Raw genomic sequence first — 24,901 nt, 5'->3', positions numbered from 1 at the left:
CTAAAACCAGGTTTTCCCTTAGTTCCCAAGGCAACCTCGTAGTAGAGCATTCCATGAACATTAAACTTCAGAAACATTAGGTGATATTGTACTATGTAAGACACAAGTCAAAAGTGAATAAACAATTTTTAAAATGCAAAAGTATGAGAAAAAAGAGTGGGTAAAAAGGAAAAAATACAGAAGATGATGTAAGAGAAGGGGTAAAGAAACACAGCATAAAAAAAAACAAACAAACAAAAAATCAAACATAGATAAGATTATAAAGAAACAAAGGAGAAAACCAAGACTAAAGTCTGTGTAAGAAAGAAAGGTTCCAAAATCTGTCCAGATGAGGAAGACAGGAAACTCATGCAGAGATGTGAGGCAACACACTGTCAGGATTGGTTTTAGTCACATCTAATTACAGAAAAACATACTATTTATACTTCCACCATAACTGATGAAAACCTGGACACAGAAGGTGAATCTGGTCGGTAATAACAATAAAAAATTGACTTGGAAACATTAGGGACATTTCAACCTTCCAACATGCTCCGTCAAAGAAATATACCAGCACCTCAATGAAGGAATATTAACGTTGGCCTCATTCTTCAAAATTCTCATGGACGTGAAATTCAATCATAGAGTTTGCAAAACCCACAGATTTGCAGCTAGTATTCTGAAGAAAGTAATTTTACTGATGATTTCAAGAACCAAAAATAACACTTCTCTGTTTTCTGTTCCATTTTGTGCCTTTACATCTAACAGGTTGCCTATTCTTCACACATCCTATCGCCTTTTGTTTTTTTTTACTTCTCAACTAACATCAAAGTCAGATAGTGCACGGTCTGGCTAAAATCCCGCCCTATTTGTGCCATCCACAATGACATTATCAACAGCTGGACTGGCTGCTGTAGATGCAGAAATAGCAGTCATTACTGAAAGCTTCCTGTTCATACGAAATACATAGTAAATGCTTTTCCCAACGTGAGACTTCAGGAAGCCAGCAGGGAGAAAATGGCACTGCTTTCTTTTATAAGCATTTTGTATTTGAAAATGACTGAAAGCTCTACTAAGTACACTGAAAAGGTTACATATGATCACTTGCCTAGGAGAAAGGGTCTGTGCTTAAGCAGAGGACGGAATGATGCTGCTGCAGTTCTCAGACCTGGAGAGCTGGACAGACCTGGATCCCAGAACACCAAGTAACTGAACAGGCATGCAGTTAGGAAATCCAAGCCACACATATCCACCATATGTTAATGTGCAACTTCTTTGCCCCAAAAGTGACCTTCTGTACTCCATACCTATGGCCCTTAGTCAAGTTACACAGAGTCACAGTGTTTAAGCTTCAGGACACATGTGCAAAGCAGTAATGACCATTGACAAAAAGTAACAGAGATGAAAAAAGACTTTTTTCAGGAGCAAAAGTGCTTTTGTAAATAGGCATTGTCTTCTGTACATTTATTGGAATTGATGGCTGGCATACACCTTTAGACGTCTGCACCCCTGATCCTTTTAATTTTGTTCCTTAAGAAGTGAATAATATTTTAAGTAAATGCCTAGCAGAAAATCTTCAGGTAATCCTTAGCAACATTTTAATATCAGTCTAAGAAAACAAAACCACTTGCATTATAAGTGGTAAGCTATCCTTTTCTTTATGGTAGAACAAAATCCAAAATAAACACTTCCCTGAAGCATTTAAAGCTCTTTGAGAGTGGAAAAAAAATAATGTCACACATTTCTAAATACAAACAGAATATGAACAGAATATTAAATAAGAAAGTAAAATACAACACAATCATCACCAGCAAGCAATACTCTGGTTTCCCTTCTATTTAAAATATGACATATCTGTGATATTTGTAATGCGTACTTCTATTTTGGTACATATTTGTGTTGTCCTCAATGTCAGAATCCATTGAGTTGACGGGCAGTAATAGGAACCTGATAATGATACATAGTGCTAATAAGGAGGAGGATGATTCAGTGAGCATTGGTAAATGGTGACTTCTGAATACCAACCGGTATACCACTGCATGGGAACAAGATAAAAAAGGACGGAGTATGCTCCTCCTTTCTTAGATTTGACTGATCCTAGGAACCAAACATACAGTGATCAGCTTTGCCCACGCAGCAGACACCCTAGCACTCAGACCACCAAGAAATTTTGAAGAAGCATTCTCTTGTAGAGCATAAGCTCTAACTGGAATCTGGGTTCTGAAAAAACTAGTGCTTTCCAATGTTAGGAACAGCATTCTGGCCTGAGATGTACTGCAATATGACATAAAAATGTGAGATAGCGGGCTTAATATCACTGCACCCTATTTAAGATGACAGGATAGCACAGAAAGAGAGTAAGAATATCATATCCAGTCTGATAATACATGAACACTATTTATAACAAGCAAATAATGCTGAATATTTCCATTAGAGTTTATCAATATTATAAATGCATCTCAACTACTACAATACACAGTTACACAATTATAAGTCACAATAGTAAGAACAGGCAGAATTTTCAACAGCACAAGGGTAACTTTGAGCCAAACTTGGAAGTCAGGTGTTTAAGAAAATACAGTTTGGTGTTAAAGTGGGGGTTCAATTAGGGTGTGATAGTATTGCCACCAAAACCACTTAAAAATGCTGGCTGCTGCAAAACACTGCTTAGCAGACTACCTGCTAGTTAAAACTGGAGACTTCAAGGGTGTTGTTAAGTACTCTAGGTGTCACGGATGTCAAAACCTGGCAGATAAAACTGACTAAAAGGTAACACATTTGTACCTTGCCTTTTTTGCCATTTGTGCTTTGGTGAGCATTTTGAACTGGTTTTCATATCGGAAAGCATGTCCACTTCAAGACACGTCTTTATACCAGGATCAACTTAAAGAATAGATCAACATCAGGAAACAGGATATCTACTGAAAACAGAAAGAGCAGCTGAACTTACTCAAAACCAGCATATAGTTTCCCTAAAGCTCTTAAAAAACTCCAGCTGATATGGATGTGAAAATAGGTGGAGAAGGACTTAGAAATGACTGCTTTCATGTTCATCACTTTGCCACTTCACTGAGGCTAAATTGATCTTTCTTTGATGAAGCATCACAACACAGACAAAAACTGAACTGGAAAGAAGTGTAGAAAATGCTGTTCTGAGCAGCTCCATATGAAAATAAAATAGATTAGTGTCCAGTTACAATGGCTATTTCATTGTGCACATTCATGCTGCTTTAACACTGGAAGCCACAGTGGGACTGTATAGAGTCGCTGTTTTCAGGTCTCTTTTGGGCAGAAGCTCATTGAAGAACTAGTAGTCAAACAAACCTGGTCTCCCCTGCCAAAAACCCTAGTCATGTCACCCCTGTGTGCTGCAGAAACACCTCTAATTTAACAAAAAAAAAAAAAAAAAACCCAGTTCACCTTTAGAACAAGTGAAAGGGTCCAGTGATTCTTGACCTGTATAATAAGCAGACAAAGACCATTCGTGTGTGCATAGGTCACCCTGGAAGCAAAAGACTTTAAATTTCTTGAAAGCCAAAGAATAAATACAACATGCCAGCTTTATTGAGATCAGCTGGAGAACTGCAGGATTAATGTGTTATGCTCCTATTCACAGGCTTATCTCTCTCTGCCATATCCAGAGTTAAATTTCAAGTTAAATTGTCTAATCAGTTTTAAAGCAGTTATGATACTCCCTGCTGCAGCTGAGCCAAAATGCTGGCAAATGGATAGCAAACCAATTTTATTTATATACACATAGACACACTTAATTTAGGATCCACATTATATCTTCTGCTTACATAAATTATCTCTGAATGGGAAAAAAAAAAAAAAAAGGCAGAAAATTCCCATTGAAAATTCATGGCTTTCATCTGTCCCTGTTGGCGACAAACGATGAAGACTTGGAATTTGTTAAGTTCGCACTGAAAAGATCTGGAAAAGGATGATGGGCATTTTTAATTTGCCTCATCACTCAAAGCAAGTTGAACCCTTACAACTGCAGCAGTGGAAGGATGGTGGAAAGAACCTTAACACACCCTCTGATAGGTACTTGCTGGGCATTTGCAATCACAAATTTTTATCAGTTTAGAATACTTGTTCATTTTTTATCCCTTAGTTCTAAAGCCACATAACTTCACAGCAGGGCAGGGAGTATGTGCCTAATGATTTTTAATTTCATATTCATGTACAGACTCTTAGTTATCCACAAAAGAAATCCTGAAAGGGCTAGTCTGTAATCTACCCTCTAAGCATACTTACAGCTCACAGAAGTGAGTTTTATGAAACCAGGTCAATAAAATAATACATTTCCGAGTTCCTCTGACCTTGCTTTTAGAAGTTTTGATTCATATTACCTTGGTAAACACATTTCTGCTAATGAGCATTAACAATTCAAAAAAATTAACTGCAGCAGTATGATATGCATTTAATGAAAATATACAATCCCTATACAGACATCCCACAGTTCAAATGTTATTATTTAGTTGGAAACATTAAAAATACGGTCTCATGCTGAAAGGTTGTATACCAGACACGCTGCAGTAGAACTCAAGAACTCCCAAGTATTCAGAACTTATGCAATTCGCATTCAGCAATAAAATCACACCCTATTTCCTAACTCCATAACATTAATACGTCACCTTTCACAGCTTTACCTATGTAGCTTGCTGAACTATGCAAGCATGAAAAATTACCCAGCAGTCAAGAAACAAATTCACAGAATACAGAACCTGCAATGACTGAATACAATGAGATAATAGCCATCCATCATCAGAGGAAACACTACAGATACTTCAGCCATAATGAGTGTGATTGCTTCTACTCAGTGTGAAATAAACTCGTGAAATATTCATTCAACTGCAGTGATGTCCATCAAATCTAGAGAAATTAAAAGAAGGCAGTGCCAGGTAAAATCCTTTTCTCTCTGCTGGAGCTGTGAAAGCATCCCTTCAGTAACCCTGGATGACAAAATATAGCTGTAAAACATTACCTTTTGTTTTTGCAATTTAGACTTGAATACTAGGGGAAATGACCAAGGTAATATACGAAGGCTTTTCAGATTGCTATTTCCGCTTCATGGGATTTAGATTCAATCAAATCAGCTATTTGTCCTATATCTGGACAGAAATAATTTACTCATTTTGTATGTGGAAAAGAATGTAAATATCTAACCAGATTTGGAATAAACAGGGAGAAAGGGGGTCTGTTTGAACCCTCATGCCACCAAAATCAGAGCTGTCCTAAGTAGTGGTGGAAAGTTGCACATCTCTGAAGTGATGTAAATGTGCTTTATATTACTGAGCTCAAACATGCCAAGAGAACAACCAACAGAAAGAAGAAACAGTAAAATGGCTTTTCCTTGTGTAATTAAAAATCTCTTGTCAGCTGTGTTTCCTGCTAACGCTTTGTCCTTCTGTCCCTCAAGATGCAAATTGCACCAGCTTAATGAAGTGTAACTTAACATTTTCATTTAAACACATTATGAACCCTCCTCAACATGTATAAATAGGCTTGCCTCATTTGGCAGCTTCAGTTGTATGGAGAAAGACAAATCATTTGGTTCTAACTTTTTTTGTACTCAGGAATAAAACTTCAGTGTCTTTAGCGTCATGTTGTGGGAAACACGAGCTTCTGAAGCTCTTGGGGCAAACATTCAAAAATCACTATTATGCCTCTCCTGAGCTGCCAAACCATTGCCATGGATGAAAACACATTCCAGAAAACACATTCTCAAAAGATTCATAAAAACCATGAGGGCATTTTAAATTGTCAATTTGTAAATCTCATGCTTGTCCTTGCATCTGAAATGGTTGCTATTAAAAAGTTTCTTTATCTGAGGATAGAACTCTTTGCATTTCATACAGTCTAGATTTAAAACAAAACACAACACAAACAGTGGAATGCTTGTTAGTGATGGCTGTTAAGTTACACTGAAACATCCCAAGAGCTCGCTAGTTTAGCTATCCCATTCTCAGCTGATGAGGTTACAGATAATGCTTGAGGACAGCAGTTTCTTAAACTTCGACTTCACAATGATTTGCAAAAAAACAACTGTTAAAAATCTCAGTTTACTTTTCCAGAAGACATGCCTGTATTTAGGGATTTCAAATAAACATAGCGTTAAAAGTCATGGAATATAATAATTCCCAAAGTATCTAATTAAGATACAGAAATGTCAATATTTTTAAAGTCAAGGCACTTATTTAAGGCTTAGTTAAAACTTGCTAGACAAAAGTTAAAGTAAATAAGAGGTCCTACTCAAAGCCTATCTGAAGTCCGGGTGTTCTCTGAATATACCACTAGCAGCAACAAAGAAGAAAACAGTTCAACACACTTTCAAAAAATGAGATCTTTTGACATTTGTATGATCAAAAATGGCTTTGTGATGGGAAAAAAAAATTATGGAAACCTAGGTGATACAAAGCACATATTTCAGGGGTACTATATAGGCAATATAGAAAACTAAGCTTATGTATTATGCCAAGCTCCTGAACAATCTCCACCTCTAACACTGACCTGCAGCCCAGGATTGAAAGCTTGCTACAAAAAGAACTAGATTCAGTTGTAATTGTTCCATTCATCCAAACTCTGGCAGTCTGTGCTAAAGCACCTCCTGGAAGCCTTTAGGTTGCTGCAATTTTTTATGGCAGGTAAGATACCTGGAAGTTACCGAACTAACTGGGAATGCCAAAAGCACAAGGAAGCCTTTGTGATATCCCACAATCAGCAACTGGAAAAGGAAAGCCAGCGGAACAGTCATTATGCCGCTTCTATGTCACCGCAGTATTCTCCCACACTGATGTAATTTTACTCATCTGCTTCACGTAGTCTGGTGTTTATCTGGGCTGTTGTCATGCAGAACATAGTGCAAAGTGCTGCTCTGTACCGCCTTTAGAAAGACACACAAGATGTTAACCCATGCAGTTATTTCTGTAAAGCGTCAGCTCCATGAAAACCTAGGAATTTGATAAGGGAAATGTGACTAGGGTTTGTGAGACAGAAAATAAGCCAGGTGAAACTGTACCCAGATAGCACAACATTTGAGGCTAACACTGGATCCTTAACACATTCTGGGAAAGTATCTGAAAATCAAAAGATATGTACATAAGGTTGAGAGGCACAGAGCAATAAACTATAAGGTGAAGCAATTTTTGAGACCCCAAAAGATCAGGTTTACATTATACACAGATACAAACAACACATTTAATAAACACACTAGAAGCCAAACAAAACCTTGTAATACAAATCACTTATTTTTGAAATGTCTCCTTTTGGAGATGTTCAAATATATACCTCAGGTAAAACAAAAGGTATTTTTCTCAAGTTAACATTTTTAATACATGAGAGACATGCATGTCAAATGAGAGACATTAGCTATGACCTTTTGAGATAGAAATGTTTGATAAGGGGGGATCAACTTCATAAAGATCATGTAGACATGACATAAGAAATCCTCTTACTAGATACAGATACAACAATTGAAAACAACTGATTTAGAAACAGTAACTCCTGTGAAATGAACAGAGACATCTTTACACCTTCTGAAATGGAAATTTCTGCCTTTCCTTGTCTTGATAATTCAGCTAGTTGGTCATATATCAGCTCTATAAAGGTGAAATATTAAGTTTGTAATTCTATAAAACTGATACAGACTAACAATATTTGGGTGTTATAATTCAGACTAAGGTCTCCAATTTACTGTGGAGGCACTGTATTTCCTGAAAAAAATAAATAGAAAGGAGAATCCTTCTTTCTGTATAGCCATTGAAAATGACAGGAAAGTGCCAGGAAATTCCATATGAGCTTCATACTTTAAATATAACTAAGCAAAAATACAATATAATATTTTTCTCCTGAGCTTTGGAATGAACTGTCTAATTGCTAGCTACATAAAACTGTTTTACAGGACAAGGACAATATGTCCCTACCAAGCAAATAATTAACCTCAATATAAAGAATTTCAATGTGCACAACACCTTGTTCAAAAGAGACTGATCACACAGTGGAAATACAAATACAATAACAATTGTAAAACTATCAATCAAGGGTGTTATTTGTTAGGCCACATAACAAATAGCTCCAGGATAGCTATTCTATTTCGAAGTTCAACTTGCTATCCACAATGTTACTTAAGTGACATTCACACTTTATTTGTGCTTTTTTTTCATGTACAAATAAGAGACTGAATAGTTTCAGACTCTTAAATGTCTCTCTCCTCTTCCCCACAGTCCTGGTAAACTAACTCCCAATACAGATTTTTATATTTATATAAGCATATTCAAGAATAATTTCTAAATAAATGTCCTTGCAAAACCAATTACTACATTAGATAAAGAGAAAATGCCTGGCTCTATAAATCCCGTTAGAGGGATAAACCCCTCTAAATCTTCTCCCCATTTCTTCCCTGTGTCTGATGCTCCTGTTGTGCATCTTCTAGTAAGATAATGTGCACTCTGACCAAAATGTAAAAAAAAAAAAAAAAAAAGTTTAGAAAATAAAGCATCACCATGTACAACTATAATATGTATATCTGTATTTACTGAGTGTTTCTGAAACTTTCAGATACATTCAGATTCTCTTGTTACTTGATTTTAACTCCAGGCTTAATTTAGCTGTTTCCGACTAATCTACCATTGACTTCAACAGGAATATTCCACATTGCAAAACAAAGAGAATGCAACTGTTGTCTGTGAGCACAATTTTGCCTTTACTACAGCCATTTCTTTCAGCAGAGAGGGTACCCAAAACTATGCCTATGTAAAGCACTGATCAATCTCCAGATTATCTAGTTTCTGTATTAAAGAACTTAGCCTTTTGCAAAGGAGTCAATTATTCCTCCATCTCACATGGAGAACAAATGTACTTTACAAGTGGTCCCATGATTCAAATCAGGAGCAGCCCAATATCTCAATCCTGCCACTGACAGCAAAGAATGTGCAAGGTTCTTAGCTCCTACTGAGCAACGCCCCACTCTCTCCCAAACCTCCTTTCTCACTGCCTGCTGCCAGCTACAGGACTGACACCTTGTTCTTCAAGCAGCCTCTCATTTCACAAATATGTCTCTAAGGCTCAGTTGCTACCTGACAGGACATGTAGTATAGCAACTGAAGGATGGTGCATAATGAAGGAAAAGCATGCAGCCCAGTCAAGTTTCACCATTTGCATGAATACTAACTCAACTGAGATACTCATTTGCTCTTTGAAAAAGCAGTTGACTATCATGTATTCTGCAATCTTGTGCAGACAGCTAGTAGTAGCAAATAAAGAGTTACACTGGAATATTTTGGAATGTGATTATGTCATCAGAGCTGTAGGGCTTTGGTTTACAGCTCAAGCATTCTCTCAGTAGACACTGAGTACAACATTCAACAGGAAATTAAGTGTATCTGTACAGGGAAGTTTACTGTAATTAGTAAGGAGACACCAAATAATCCTGTTATAACATTTCTGTGGAATATAAATTTTGGCTTAGATACAAAATTCCCAAGAGTGGATTTCTTGGGCTGCATGCACTGCTTTAAAGATAACAAACCCCAAACATTTCTTTGCTTCTTAAAGATGACAATAAATACAGTAACGAGAAAAAAAGCAGGAACAACATTCTGTCCTGAGATAAGACCACAGATGTCTGTGAAATTATACCTGGAATAAATTTTATACAAAACATGCATCCTCTAATTCAAAAGCAAAGGCTACCTTCCAGAAGATTATATATATATATGACTTGCAACGATGTTCATCTGCAATACTGATATGATGTACTTCTGTGGAAACCACAATACTCTTACTATGCTAAGAATGAAGAAAATAATAACAAAGACCAACATCAGCTTTAGGCAGTGAGTATCCTCAGGCTCACTTACCACTCACTGAAGAAAGACAGTGTCCTAAACCAGATAATCTGAGTACCTGCAGTTAGCTCTCATATTTAACTTTGTCCTGGAGGAGTCTAAATTCTTTTCAGAGACTGGGGAGGGGGTCATAGAAGTTAAGAGCTAGCCGAAGCCACCCTTCCTAATTATTTCCAAAATTGCATTCATCATTTCTGATGATTCAGGTGATGCAGCAGTAACCTCTGATAATTTGCAAGATTCCTGCTAGAAAGAAACAAGGAAAAGAACATGGGTGGAAAAGTAAGTATTACACTGCAACCAGTTTCTGAACTCCAAAAGCAAAAAAATCTGCATCTGACTCACAAATACCCTCTAGACTGATACTTTCAAAGGGATAAACTTTCAAGAATAATTTCTCTGCGTATACTTCAGAGTTTTTCACTTATCCCCATGTTATTTTTTCTGAAAGCACTAATAGGATCAAACATCTCAGGACCATTTAATCTTGAATGTGGATGGATTTCTATCTTGCTAACTGCAATTAAAGGTAAGTTATTCAATAACTGCATTTTGATTAATTTTAATTAAAAATAAATAATGCATTATATTGCATCATTAAACTAATTTCTCAAAATATTTGTTTCCTCTTATTACCATAAAGAAAGTTCAGTTATATCACTGTGAGTTGCCCTCTGTTGTTGTCATCCAATTGCTCCAATTTAGTGTTAATTCTTCTTTTGATTTTTGACTCCTCTTTACTTGAAGCAAAAATTTAAGTAACACTTGGTAACATCTTCAGAAGTACCTAAATGATTTAGAAGAGTCCTACTGAAATCAACAGGATTTAAGCTGAGTTACTTGAGAGCTTCTGAAAACATGACTGCAAATATCTAACAATTCATACCTATGGCTGAAAGTGGAGGCACACATGATCTCCACAAACCCAAAGCATAAGACAAAAGCTGACTGAAAATCTCGTCCATGGCTAATACGGCAAGGCTGACCTTATTCTTTCACTAAGATTACATTATTATTGGGTATCCTGATGTCTTAGAAGCATTTAGTATTTATACTCTACTCTTCAAAAACTAAACCACATTTTCAGAATGTCAATAGCAGCCAAAACCCTAGACTTTCAGATAGACTGAGTACCAAAATGGAAACAAACGCAAGCTTTTGTTGATACAGTTATACCTTTATAGAGTTTCCTTTACTCTTGATGGATTTTTTTAAAGAACATTTTTCTGAAAACCAGATGTCTCTATGCTTCTGTAAGGTACTTGGTGTTCCACAAGGCTGGGCCACTATTACCCAGTTTTTCCTCTTTCCTTTTCACATGTTTATTACTCGTAAGTTGAGGAGTGTTATCTCAGTAAAATGCTAAGCTAAACAAACACGTGCACACAGAATTTAATTTTCACTGTGTTAAAAAATGCACGGGAAATTATGAAAAATTAAGAATAACATTATCAGATAAAAGTGTGCAGCTGGAAGGTTGTGACGTAGGTACACATTTTGTCATTAAGGACCGGGAAAGACGCTAAAAAACCACCTAGTCCAGAAGGTTAAATAGACATGCCAACATGCCTACTTTTTCCCTTATCTAAGATATGCAGATCTACTGATCCTAGCATGCTCTAAGGCCTGACCAAATCTTTGTGGTAGACAACTGAGAAGTGGTGGGGACTCCTTCTATGACCCACGGATATCAAAACCAGGTAAACTGAATTGGCCAGATAAACTGAAACTGGAATACCACCAAACATGAGCACCTTGCTCCTCATCCTGTCTGCTGAGTGACTCATATATGCAAAAAGATTGATATTGACATACTGTTCCCACTGAAGTTCTCTTAGGCTGCTTACACTAAAGATGTGGGTTTATTTTTTTTTACTATCCCTCATCACACTGAATCTAAACAAGCTTCTCTGCAACCTTCTGTGGAATGAGAATTGCAGTATGACAAAAATAGCTACAGCTGCACTGCAACTCCTGCTGGCACACCATCAGTTTTTATGCCTCTGACCATTTAAGCTAGGCTAGTGCAATTCTACCTTCCTGAAATCAAACAGGACATTATAGTAGCCCACAAACACTAAGCCATGACAATATTTACTACTAATTAAAGTAATGCTCCCATTTTGTTCAGCACAGCAAGCGTACAGTGCATGGGTGGTAAGTGGCTCTTCTCAGCATGTGTTGACTACAAGATGCATTTTAAAAACAGATTTTAATTAAAATGAGTATTTCTCAGATGCTGAAATGGAAAGAAGGTAATAACGGATGCGAAAAGCTCTAAGCCATCTTCTAGCTTAATTTAAATGTCATTTAAAAATTAAAATAAACTTTACAGCCACTTATCTATACTAGAATTTGCATATAATGCATGCCTTCAGTTACATGGAATTTCAGATTTTGAAAGCAAGTAACTACATCAGAAAGACTACTATAAAAGCAGATCAGTTTATCACATGTACTTTATTCATCTGGCAGGAGAAGCCTATCTTGTCAGGTGCCTGTGCCTCCTTATGAAATCCTGGCCATACTTCAGACTGCACTCAGACCCACTTTGTACTCTATTTTCGGAGGGATGCTATCTTAGTACTATTTTGCTGGAAAACAGGGAAGTGACATTTTTCAGCAGACTTCCACCCTATTGATTATTAAAGGGCAAATTTCAGAGCAGGAAGGGAACTGGAGCTTCTTACGGCATGAGGATTTTCTCTCCTGATGAATGAGTAAGTACAGCTGCCTCTGGGACTGTGGGACTGCCTATGTCTCCAAGACAAGCAGTGAAGGAAAACAGACCTCAGAGATGAAAGCACTGACTGTATGACCCTGAACAAGTTGCTTGGGGCCAGATTCCAACCCAAGTTACACTGCTCTGGGTCACTGGCCTAATTGCTCCAATGCTCTTCATCTAACACAGTAACTGAGGACAAAGCATTGGCCTTAATCTTCTTTTAATATTAGCTGTGTATTAGAGAAGTGGCCTTTCACAATCTGCATTTTCACATATCACTAAACAAAAGAGAGAGAGAAACTTTCGTTTTAGTTCATTACTATGAACCTCACACTCATACTTGTTTACCTCATTCTTATTTGGCTGGCAGTAACTTGTGCCATTTATTGCAGCTGTGTCTTAATCAAAACTGAAAATACATTCTCTACTTCAAGTTAAGTCATGTTAGTTCAGACCTAGCAAGGAGAGGCAGCCTTGTATTCACATGGGTATTAATTTGACCTGCCAGCTTGTCTGAAAACTGCAACTGCCTTGATAACACAGGTTTCTCATTTAAGACCCACTTTTCTTTCAAGCAAAGGGAAGCCCAGAGAGAAAGACAAAACTCATCAATGGAGAGCACCAGAGAGAACTCAAGGCTGGGGAACACAATTTTGTGATGCATTTTGCTTGAGAAAGTAGGGTGCTTTATATAAGTGCGCTTTTGTAACTTACTGGATACCCTGGCAGTCTGCAGCATGAATGAGCATTTCTTCACTTCAGCACACTGGCAATTAATTGCTGTGTGCTTTTCACACAGATCTCTTGTAAGGAATAGGCTTTGGCTCTGTTTTCCACCACTTTGTGCTTTTTAACTGTGTGTGTTTTGAAATGTGTTATATATTCACAATAGTTAAGGAGATTTTACTATGTAACTTGTACTATTCTTTAAAATTTATTCTTTATGCAGGTTTCAGACTTTCTCTCAGGCCAACAAACAAAGGACATAGGGGTTTCGAGATCCTTTTTTTGTCAGGAGTGGAGCTGTTCTGTTTTGTTTCATTTTCAGCTGGTTTCCTAGGGCAACCAAATGTAGTCAAGGTCTTTGAATATAGGTCTGCCTTTGGGTGACTGCAACCAACTTTTGAACCTCTGACAAGAGTAGAGAGCTCATAGATAACTTAGGTTGCTGACAGTTTCATTAAGGTAGGCAAGCATGCAGAAATGAGAGACAACCCCATTAAATATTCCCTACCGAGGGGAAGGCTACAATGAGCTCAACCTTTTCACAGATACTAGAATATACAAATATACAGCTATGAATACAGCAGTGAAAAGAAATCTTTAAGCAGGGTTACCACTGTATTAGAATTCACCCCTCACTCAGACATGGTATAATATATAGACTGTGCGTTTATTACAAGACTTGACTCCCGCTCATAATTTTTCTGTCCTGCTGTTGTTCATAAGAGATCTCTCATGTCAATTCTCCAGTGAAGATTGTCTAATGAAGAAGAGAAAACTCAAACAGAAGTTCCAATGTAATAAAGTAAAAACAAACCTATAACAATTCTGAACCATCACATCCAAACCCATTGGAACACTATGGTCCTAAATAGTTTGCTTGTTTTTTTTCAAAAGCACAGCTCAGTTGAATACTTTAAATAGTTTTTGTTACAAAGTCTTCTGTAGTCTTATCATTCAGACCATCAAACAATCATTGGAACATAATAAGTGATCAACTGTGATCAGGGTAAAACAAAACTGGATTATTACGTATATAGGAACAGCTGCACAACCTACTGCAAATTCACGAAGTGAATCAAGTCCCCTTGGGTATGTTACTTAAAAAGAATTCATATTTAGCTTAATTTTTCATCTTTTGGATTTATAGCATTTAAAAGCATCTCAAGTAGTGCTTTCCAACCCATACTCCCTACTATAAGAGCTAAATATAACAAGCGTAGTGAGATTACATGAAAGAATTTAGTTTCACTGTATGGCTTCCATCTTGAGCGCTGCAGACTTGCATTAGGGCATTAGGGCTGACAGCCTCACTAGACAGCCCTCTCGGTTTGCTGAAGGTTTGCTCAAGGAAGCAATACCAAAACCAGCTAAGCATTAGAGAATATACAAAAATAGAAGGAGGAGAATCAGTATCTTATTTTCACATATGGGACCTGATTCTGTCTGCCTTGCACCTGTATAGCTATGAGAAAGCAGAGTACTGGACATGGACATGTTCCCACTACACAGGCCATGCTGGAGCACCTTGCTACCTGATGTGTCATGGAACTTGAAATTAAACTCTCATACTCTAGAAAAGCTGCTGTACTCAGATCCCTGTAAATCAAATACGATTTAAGAACTCCATGCTACCTAAACAGAGTGACAAAGCGAAGTACAGAAGCAACATATTCAACGGGTTGAGATTCCAAAGCATGGTACAAAGCAGTTCACAGAGAGAGGAAACAAAGAAATGTACCAGTAGTTTCAGTTGCCTCCATCTAGCAGGGAAGGGAAAGTAACCTCTACACATGGGCAGAGGTGAAACAATACCAATAAAATGTGCGTGAAATCTTACTGCTCAAACCTGTCCTCTCATGAAGAGTAAGGTGGTAGCTGTGTCACGAGTGCACAGGTGACACTGGCTAAAATTTCCGTACAGTTCACACCAGAGGGACAGAGCTTTTCTATGATGCAATGGATTCAGTGAGAAGATAGGATTGGGGAATTTTAATTCCTGTGATTAGAGATATGCCTAGAAATTACAGTGAAAGTGTAAAGGCTAGAAATTTGTCAGAAACATTGGTGCGCTGAAAGCCACATTTACTACTGAGCATTTGTATTAAATTACCAGTATAAATTCCATGATAAAAGTGTAAGTGCATAATATTTACTTTATGTCATGAGATGCATCTTAGTAGCATTTAAAATACAATCTGCTGCATACTTTGTTGTTAATTTTATCCCTTAGTTTATATAAACTCATGTATAATTTCCTTTTACATAAGTTGGATTACAAGGACTAACGACAGCATGAATCACTCCACCAATACTGTATACTTGTATTTATGGCGAGCCAGGAGTGAAACAGCCTTTTAACATCTTTTTATCCTGGTGATTTTGAAGTCTGTATGTTTTCAACTATGAGTACACACAGAAATGAACTGGAAAGAAAACCACCAAAAACCAGAATAATTTTCTAAAAACATTATTTCTAGCCAAAAAGTAAGGATGAAATCTAGACAAACTTGAAGAGAGAAATTCCAAATCATGTGCCTATCTGTATGAAGTAAGGTAGAATACATACAACAAAAATTAGGAGAGTACAGTAGCTGTAAATTCTGAATCATGCTGTGTTACAAACACAAATGCGTTTTTACATGAAGTCTTACTGAAGCCAATGGAGAGGCTCAGGGAATAAATTTATGGGATGCTTCTGACAATCGTGAATTGCAGAATTCTTCTAATGAGAGTGCATTGATATACAAAGCTTAATAAGGGAATTCCTCAAACTATGCTTCTTGCGCTACCAGCTGTGTCTGTGACTTAACAGTATTGGAGGAATAAACTCCGGACGACATTCTGTCCTTGGAACTAAGAACAAGTGCAACTCTGATAATACTTTCTGTCATTCTGCAGGAAAGAAAGAGTAACACCAAACTTGTTTTGAGGATCATTCAAGCATAAATAAAACAAGAACATTCTGTGAAAACAATAAAATAAAACTGATTAATGATTCACCTACAAACACTGCTGTGAAAATTGATCCAGCTACAAACAGAACAAATTCCAACCAAACTGCCTGTGCTAAAGGAAACATTTTCAAGGTCAGATAAAGGAAGATTCATCATATAACAAAACCTAGTGTGGAAACCACAGGAAGTGATCCCGGAGCAGAGCTTTCCAGAATTCCAGCATCATAAGCATTGTATTTGCTCATACTTTCCTATAGCAGTGACATGTTTTATACCTGTATCATGTACGGGCAATGTAAGTAGTATTTTTTTCTACATGTTTATAAATTTGAAGAAAGTAGTCTGTAAGTACAATGCTTAAAACTTCTGTCAAAAGAAAGAAAGAAAACAGAATGGATGATTCTGGGCTGCGTTCAGACAGAATTGAATATAGCCTTACAGGTCGCATAAAGCACAAAAGGCCAAGAAAACTTGCAGCATGGCAGATGTGCCTATTGTAACAACTGGACTAAAAAAAAAAAAACCCAGACTGCAAGTATTTTTAAATATTACCTCCTCAATTGTGGTTAAAAATGCTGGCACTACTTCAGCAGCACAAGGAGAACTGAAAACTGCTTTATTCAGAAAAGCTGGGGCCTCCAAACCCGCCTAAGGAGGCTGTGAATAACAAAAGGTGAGGAAATTACAAGGAACGGGTAAAGGAGGACATCCTTCAAGATTCTGGAGGGGAAAAAAAAAAAAGGGGCAAAAACTAATGAGGCAGAGAAGCCTTAGAAGGAAAACCAAGGTCAGGAAGATAAGCTTCAGCATGCCTTCGGAGACAATCAAACATCATAACATCTGACTGGAACCCATTCAGAAATGAATGATGAAATACCAGAGGACTCTAAATAAGAATGTGATGTAGCCTCTCCTCCCCCCACACCTTACATGACAAAAGTGATATTCTGCTTGTTCTAAAAGCTATGGCTCTGGGAGCAGGGACCTCACTGGAAAGCTGCTGTAAAAGCTGAAGTGGCCTGAAGGGCAGACTCTGATCTAGGTTATACAGGCATAACTGCAGGGTAAATAGTGAATTCGAAGGTGTAAACTCGGAACACAGCTTACCAGAGTTGGCAGAGCCATCAGATTAAGTAGGCTGAGAAGAAAACCACTAAATCTAGTTTAAGAAGGAAGATGAAACAGATGAAGAACATATTAATGGCTTAACTCTTACTGAAGAAAAAGAGGTTTATCTTTGAGATTTGCAGACCATAAATGAAATTTAAAGTGAGGGGTTGACTTGGCATTCTTGCTTCTCAGATGCTGGAGGGAATAGAATTTCTCTTCCTTAAATGACTCCTCCTGCCGTTGTACTTATTAAGATCTGCAGGGCTGAACATTGGCTGACAGATGAGATTGATATAGCTGAAGAGTTCAGGTGTCTAATGGGCTACCATAGGGCCTGTGACTGGTTCCAGGCTAAGTAAGCATCTTTATGAACGATCTGGAAAGGGAGATCACATTTCTGTATTGCAGACAACATTAAAATAGAAGGAGCTGCAAGCACAAGATGGCTTAAAAACATAGGCAGAAACTGATAAAATGGATTCAGTGGCAGAATAAATGAATGCATCTGGGAACTATAATCTGAAACAAGCACAAAGAAGAAGGGACATACATGGGAGACAGTAATGTTTAAAAAGCCTTAATTATAAGAATGAGTAGAAATTAACATATTTGAGTTTCAACCTAGCAATATCAGCATATATCACAGTGCTTCTGTATATGAATCTGGCACAATTACATATCAGGCATTTCAATTGCTTTATAAAGGATCTAGAAAATTTTCAGTGAAGAATAATTAAATCAATAGGGCACAAATAGAATACCAGGCAAGATTTAAGTAGTTAATAATATATAACTTGGTCATTGCCAGACAAATCCGTTAGTAATCAATTACAGTTAGTAATCAATTCAGTCTCTTTAGAAAAGACAGGCCCAGCAGGCAGGGAGGGGGAGTTGCACTTTATGTTAGGGATAGGCTGAAGAGTACGGAACTCTGGGGACAGGTGATCAGTTAACAGAGAGTTTGTGGATCAGGGTTAAAGGGAGAACAGCGATGGGAGACATTACTGTGGGGATCTGTTACAGACCACCTGATCAAGAGAACTCTGTGGATGAAGCACTCTACAGACAGATAGGAACAGCCTCATGCTCACAGGCCCTTGTTCTTATGGGGAACTTCAACCACCCTGACATCTGTTGGAGGGATGGTACTGTATGGCACAAGCAATCCAGGAGGTTCCTTGATTGTGTGGAAGACAACTTCCTTCTGCAAGTAACAGAGGAGCCGACAAGGAGAGGTGCCATGCTTGACCTCGTGCTCACCAACAGGGAAGGGCTGGCTGGAAATGTGATACTCCAGGGCAGCCTTGGTTGCAGCGATCATGATGGTTGAGTTTGAGATCCTCAGGACAGTGCAGCAAGCTCACTGCTCTGGACTTCAAGAGAGCAGACTTTGGCCTCTTCAGGAACCTGCTTAGTAAGGTTCCATGGGATATAGCCCTAGAGGGCAGGGGGGCCCAAGACTCTTGGTTGGTATTCAAGGATCACCTGCTACATGCTCAGGAGTGTTGCATCCCAGCTAGAAGGAAGTGCAGCAGGAGGGCCAGAAGACCTCCTTGGGTGGATAAGGAGCTGTTGAGGAAAATTCAAAGGAAAAAAGAGGCTTATAAAGGTGGAAGCAAGGAGAGGCGGCTTGGGAAGAATACAGCGATGTTGTCTGGGAAGCTAGGGACCAGGTTAGGAAAGCTAAGGCCCAGTTAGAATTAAACTTGGCTACGGATGTTGAGGATAACAGGAAGGGATTCTATACGTATGTAGTTAATAAAAAAAAGACTAGGGACAATGTAGGCCCCCTCCGGAAGCTATCGGGAGAGCTTGCTACACAGGATTTGGAGAAGACTGAGGTTCTGAATGACTTCTTTGCCTCAGTCTTCACTGCCAAAGGCTCTAACCACACGGCCCAAGTGTCGGAAGGCAGACGCAGGGACTGGGAGAATGAAGACCTTAGGCCCACTGTAGGAGAGGATTTGGTTTGAAACCATCTTAAAAACGTGAATGTACACAAGTCCATGGGACCTGATGAAATCCATCTGCGGGTGCTGACGGAGCTGGCGAATGAAGTTGCTAAGCCACTGGCCATCATATTTGAAAAGTCATGGCAGTCAGGTGAAGTTCCCGACGACTGGAAAAAGGGAAATATAACCCCCATTTTCAAGAAGGGGAAAATGGAAGACCTGGGGAATTACAAACCAGTCAGTCTCACCTCTGTGCCTGGCAAAATATTGGAGCACATTCTCCTGGAAGGCATGCTAAGGCACATGAAAAACAACAAGGTGCTTGGTGACAGCCAGCATGGCTTCACTAAGGGGAAATCCTGCCTGACCAATTTGGTGGCCTTCTATGAGGGGGCTACAGAACTGATGGACAGGGGTAGAGCAATTGATGTCATCTACCTGGACTTGTGCAAAGCGTTCGACACTGTCCCACACGACATCCTTGTCTCTAAATTGGAGAGACATCAATTTGATGGATGGACCACTCAGTGCATAAAGAACTGGCAGGATGTTCGCACACAAAGAGTTGTGGTCAGTGGCTCAATGTCCAGCTGATGGACATTCTGTGGTGTCCTTCAGGGATCGGTGTTGGGACCAGTCTTGTTCAACATCTTTGTCGCTGACATGGACAGTGGGATTGAGTGCGCCCTCAGCAAGTTTGCCGATGACACCAAGCTGTGTGGTTCGGTTGATACGCTGGAGGGAAGGGATGCCATCCAGAGGGACCTCAACACACTTGTGAGGTGGGCTGATGCCAACCTCATGAAGTTTAACCACGACAAGTGCAAGGTCCTACACCTGGGTTGGAGCAATCCCAGACACAGCTACAGGGTGGGCAAAGAAGAGATTCAGAGCAGCCCTGCAGAGAAGGACTTGGGGGTGTTGGTCAATGAGAAACTGAACATGAGCCGGCTTCAGTGTGTGCTTGCAGCCCAGAAAGCCAACCGTATCCTGGGCTGCATCAGAAGGAGCGTGACCAGCAGGTCAAAGGAGATGACCCTGCCCCTCTACTCTGCTCTTGTGAGACCTCACCTGGAGTATTGTGTGCAGTTCTGGTGTCCTCAAAATAAAAAGGACATGGAACTGTTGGAACAACTCCAGAGGAGGGCCATGAGGATGATCAGGGGACTGGAGCACCTCCCATATGAAGACAGGCTGAGAAAGTTGGGGCTGTTCAGCCTGGAGAAGAGAAGGCTGCATGGAGACCTCATAGCAGCTTGAAGGGGTCCTATAGGGTTGCTGGGGAGGGACTCTTCATTAGGGACTGTAGTGACAGGACAAGGGGTAATGGGTTAAAACTTAAACAGGGGAAGTTTAGATTGGATAGAAGGAAGAAATTCTTTCCTTTAAGGGTGGTGAGGCACTGGAATGGGCTGCCCAAGGAAGTTGTGAGTGCTCCATCCCTGGCGGTGTTCAAGGCCAGGTTGGACAAAGCCTTGGGTGACATGGTTTAGTGTGAGGTGTCCCTGCCCATGTCAGGGGGGTTGGAACTAGATGATCTTAAGGTCCTTTCCAACCCTAACTATTCTATGATTCTATACAGATTTGAGTGGCATAAAGCTCTAAAAAGAGATGAGGAGTGAGGAAGAAGGAAGGAAAATAACCCTAAAAATTAAAGAACATAAAGGAAAAATGGGGATGACTGTGTTTCTTGACACAGGGATGTTGGATAGTCAAAGCCTTGCTAGTTATTAGTGGCATCATTGCTTATGATATAAACCAAGACAGGATAAAATACTTGCAATGGTGGCCTGAAGTGAAAGATAGAGGCAAGTCGTCAGCTCTCTTCCACAATTATAAAGACCATTTATGAAGCCTTTAAAATTGTTGCTTGGCTCCATTCAGTATTTTTCTGTGACCTAACAGTCAGGAATATTACATGTGGAAATCTTAGTCTCTAGTAAGAATGTAAAATTAAAACCATAATACATATTTTTCTTTGCAACAAGACAGCTTTTAAAGCTATATACTAGATTTTAGCTCCTACCTGAAGCAGCATTATTGCTTGCTACAAAATCAACAAAACCACAGAACAAACAAAACCCCCCAACACACACACACAAAACCACAAACCTCACCCATGCCATTTTTAAGTTCAGCCTTTATGGAAGAAATAAATTTCCTAGTTGGCCATACTATCATTCAAAAGCGCTACAGTTTGTATTATTTAGAGTGAATTTACTTCTCCAAACTTGCAGTTGGGGAGAGGAATCAGAACAACAATAAACATGCCTCTGAATTTTGTTTCCTATCAAAATAACACAGTTACAAACAGCTCTTTATTATGCTCACTACAAAAATATGAATTGTTTATTCCTATGCTCAGAATTCCCATAGTTTGAGAAAACCTGAACAATTATGCAAGCATATCCATACAAGACTGTAAGCATTACTGTAAAATTTGAATCTCACAGTTGTCCTTCATGTAGAAGTCTACCTAGAAATTCAATTTTTCCCTGTCTCTGAGACTTAAAAGTATAACATTTCAGAAATAGCAGTGATACTGCTCCACAATGCCAAAAAAAGGGATTTGAAGAATGCATCCAGAGACTGGATGATGCCACTTTATCCCTTCTCTTTTAAAGGCAAATGTGTACATTATATGGGCATAAAACCTCCTGTTTACAAACTCCAGAAATATCTTTCAGCATAATAATAAACTTCTGAAATAAATAAGAAAACATGAGATGTCCTCAAATAACATGTTAAGACAAAGATGCAAACTGTTAACATACATAAAACAGAAATGACATCCTAGTTTGTATGATGTAATGGTTTTATACAAGCTTGTTAGACTGAACAATTTTGGTGGTGTCAAGTGTTTGGAAGGTGATGAAATTGACTTATGTAACTGAAACTGGCCAAGACACCAATTCCATTTCTGATCCTGATACCCAAATGTTATCTTTAAATATATGTAGTGAACACATTAAAAGCACATTAGTGAGATCGTGTAGCTCAAGCAATGAACAGTTGAAAAATACCAGAATGAAGCATACTTGAATAACTTTAAATAGGCCCCTTTGTATGTTCAGATTATGATACAGTCTTTAACTGCATGATTACATACTATTTTTCCACATAAATTCTGACTCATTCAGCATACATAATGAATAGTGCATACATAATGAACTATTTTTCTTGTAACAGCTATCCGCTGCTGTTCAGTGTGTAGTTCCAGGACTTAGGTGCTACACATTATTCATATTCTGCTCTGAAGAAAAAAATGTCTTTCATCATTCATCATAGGTTTTTCCATGCACCTCATGGGTTTTCTAGGCTACTACAGTGCCTGGCTGCTTAACAAACATTTATTAGTTTGTTTTGAAAACATCTCTATGAGGAAAAGCAATACTACTGCTTCCATTTTACACATGGAAAACTGAGGCACAGACAAGTAAAACACGGTTAGTAACTTTCACTGCCTATTTAAGGTGGTTAACATCTCTTTCTCCAAGCATTTAGCAGTGTGCTTTGTATTTGAAAGGTCCTATTCTTGCTGAAGTCAGTTGCAGCTGTTGACTCTCAATATCCCTGAAGCCCTGACACCATGGTACCATTCTTTGCTGGCGAATGTACGAGAATTTGGTATCCTGGAGCCGTGAGCGGCTTTGGAAGATGACGTGCTGATACACACTGACCTTTCTCTGGCTGTCATACCAAAACATGGCCAGTTCTGCCCTGTTCCTTGAACTTTTTCCTGTCCCACCCCTTCTTCTACTCCCCAGTCACACATCAAAAGTCCTGTTCTTTATTCCTAAGGCTTTCCTTTCAGTCCCAGCCTCTTTGCTCAGCAAGTCTTAGCTCCATTCCTTTACTCCTAACCTCTGTGTACAATTCTCCCCTCCTTATTCTTGTACTTTGTCTCTTCTTTGCAGACAGATCTCCAGGTTTACTCTTCTCAGGTTCCCAGTTCTCACTCCATCCTCAGTCATCCAATTCACCTGATCTGGGTGAACAGCCCCTCGCCTTTTTTTCCAAGTTTTACTTCACTGGGCACCCTGCCTGAAGTTGGATTACTTCCTTGCTCATTCATCTTCTTTTCCTGTTCTCATTCAGGGTCATTTTTCCTATTTCTGCCTTCCCACTTAATCTAATTCTCACAAACATGCCAGTTTTCACACCCTTCCTGTTCTTCCACCCTTGACCAGCCACTCCCAAGTCTCTATTAGTGTCCTCTAGACCAGTTTTCTTGCTCTTCTCCCCAGTCCATGTCTCTGAAGTTCCAGCATCCTTGTTGAATGTTTGTTGTTCTGTGTCTTGGGTTCAGCAGTAGCAGTCATTTTTCTCCTTCTTAGTAGCTGGTGGTGCTGTGTTTTTGACTTTCAGCCTGAGAACAGTGTTGGTAACACCGATGTTTTTAGTTGTTGCTCAGTAATATTTACTCTGACCAAGGACTTTCTGAGTCTCATTCTCTGCCAGGAGGAGGGGAAGCTGGGAGGAAGCAGAGACAGGACACCTGACCCAAACTAGCTAAAGAGGTACTCCATACCACAGCGCATCATGCCCAGGATGTAGAACTAGGGGCAGCTACCCAGAAGGGTTAGATCACTGCTCGGTTGGGCTGGGTATCTGTAGGTGGGTGGTGAGGTGTTGTATTCTCTCCCCTTGTTATTCCCCTTATCATTATTCCTATTGGTCATAGCAGTAATGATTTGCGTTATACCTTAGTTACTGGACTGTTCTTATCTCAACCCGTGGGAGTTACATTCTTTTGATTCTTCTCCCCATCCCTCCAGGAGCAGGGGAAGGAAGAGGGTGTGTGTGTGCGTGAGCAAGGGCTGTGTGTCAACTGGGCTTAAACCACGACGCTCTGCTTTTCTCATTTCTGCATTTTGACAGGTGTCTGCCGCTTTCCACCTGTCTATGCCGACTGTAAAACCATGGGAAGCAGGTGACACCTGCCAAAGTGCAGTATCTATAGGGGGAGCACTGCGCAACCACAATGTGGAGTTTCTGGAAATTCAGCTGCTAAAATCCAAGACGGTTCTACCAAGTCTGTAAAAAGCACAGTATTTTCAAAGTGTATGATTTTCTGAAGTTAGATATATTTTCATAGAATTGGCCTGCTCATGACACGAAGGCCATCCACCTCCTAAAGGTTTAATCCCTAGGTAGGGCTAATACAAATTTTATAAAAAGGTCACCAGAATTTTTAGCAGAGATTAAGCATTCTTTCCTGACCTAAGTTTAAGGAAATATGGCTGTGGTGTTCAAATACAGCAAAAGAAAATAACAGATGATACAATTTTTCCTGTATACAAAGTGAGTTCAGCAGAGCTCTAAGGAACTACATACTAGACTGTGCAAGAGACTAATATTAAGCTGTGCTAGTAGACCTTAAATAATAAGAAATATAATGCAAGATAGATTTGTAAATAACAGATAATGTTGAAAATAAGAGCTCATAATCTGCTTTAGATTGTTGCATTTGTAACAAATCTTATCAGGTGCGTTTATTTAAAAAAAGAATAATCTCCAAAATGCATATATTTGTTTTCTTCTATTTGGCATTTGTAAGTTTCCTAAATGGTCTTGATTCGTTAAGAAAAATGATGGCACTTT

At 38.9% G+C, this 24,901-nt stretch overlaps 1 protein-coding gene across 2 annotated transcripts in view; it reads right to left on the bottom strand.

The window, feature by feature from the left end:
• The window catches only part of PHYHIPL (phytanoyl-CoA 2-hydroxylase interacting protein like), a 61,031-nt gene that overhangs the window by 10,127 nt on the left and 26,003 nt on the right, over positions 1-24,901 (bottom strand). The gene's annotated exons all lie outside the window — the stretch shown is intronic.

Source organism: Lathamus discolor, chromosome 3, assembly GCF_037157495.1.
Source record: "Lathamus discolor isolate bLatDis1 chromosome 3, bLatDis1.hap1, whole genome shotgun sequence".
Taxonomy (NCBI): domain Eukaryota; kingdom Metazoa; phylum Chordata; class Aves; order Psittaciformes; family Psittacidae; genus Lathamus; species Lathamus discolor.
The sequence above is the reverse complement of the archived record's forward strand: the minus strand, read 5'-3'. Positions and strand labels throughout refer to the sequence as shown.